General features: G+C 37.8%; 1 protein-coding gene across 1 annotated transcript in view; it reads left to right on the plus strand.

Annotated features, from left to right (window-relative positions):
- Nucleotides 1-769, plus strand: part of LOC119586221 (cardioacceleratory peptide receptor-like) — a gene marked incomplete at its 5' end in the record, with an annotated part of 29763 nt that overhangs the window by 21124 nt on the left and 7870 nt on the right.

Genomic DNA, 769 nt, shown 5'->3' on the forward strand with positions numbered 1-769 from the left:
TTCATTATCAAATATGTCTCGCTCACGAAGAGATGAGAATGGTATTGGAGTTTTGTTTTAAGGTGGCGGTTGCTGTCTCATTGCGGTGTCACGTCGCGGACGACTTATGAGTGTGTGTGTGTGTATATATTTATATATACTTCAGTATAGGGATGAAAGTGTTATTTTAGTATCGTTTGAAGTACCCTTTCCCGTGTCATTTCAAGTGTCATTTCGGTGTCGTTCCGCGGACGATTCCAACCTCTGAACGAGACACTCTCCCAAAGCCGACGCCGTTACAAATGTGAAATGATCATAATATTTCGAGAAAGGATTTATCCAATAGACCAAAAACCTCATATTTCATGTATTCGTTTCGAAGAGAGATCACCCATTCCTTAAAGGTACAGGCGTGTCACCTTATCAAAAATAAACAGCGGGCCATTTTAATTTCACCTTTTTCCGAATAATTTGGCCAGCCTGTCAAAGCTTTATTGAAAGATTACAGTATATTGCCTCCTTTTGATTATTGCTCCATTAATCATTAACCTTTTTACTCTTATCTGCCGAGACACCCTGCGGAAACTGTAAATCATCAAATGGTCTCTTCTTTAATATTCCCTGCAATTATATATATATTCCCAACAGTTAATCTGTAATTACGAATAATAATTGAATCGCTAATTAATCCCGACTGTCGAGAGAATCTTAATTTTAATAATCAGCCAGCGGTTCATTTTTCCCTGTATCCGATTCCCCACCTACATCTTTTCTTTTTTTTCCTTTCCTT

Source organism: Penaeus monodon, chromosome 21, assembly GCF_015228065.2.
Source record: "Penaeus monodon isolate SGIC_2016 chromosome 21, NSTDA_Pmon_1, whole genome shotgun sequence".
In the NCBI taxonomy this organism is placed as follows: Eukaryota; Metazoa; Arthropoda; class Malacostraca; order Decapoda; family Penaeidae; genus Penaeus; species Penaeus monodon.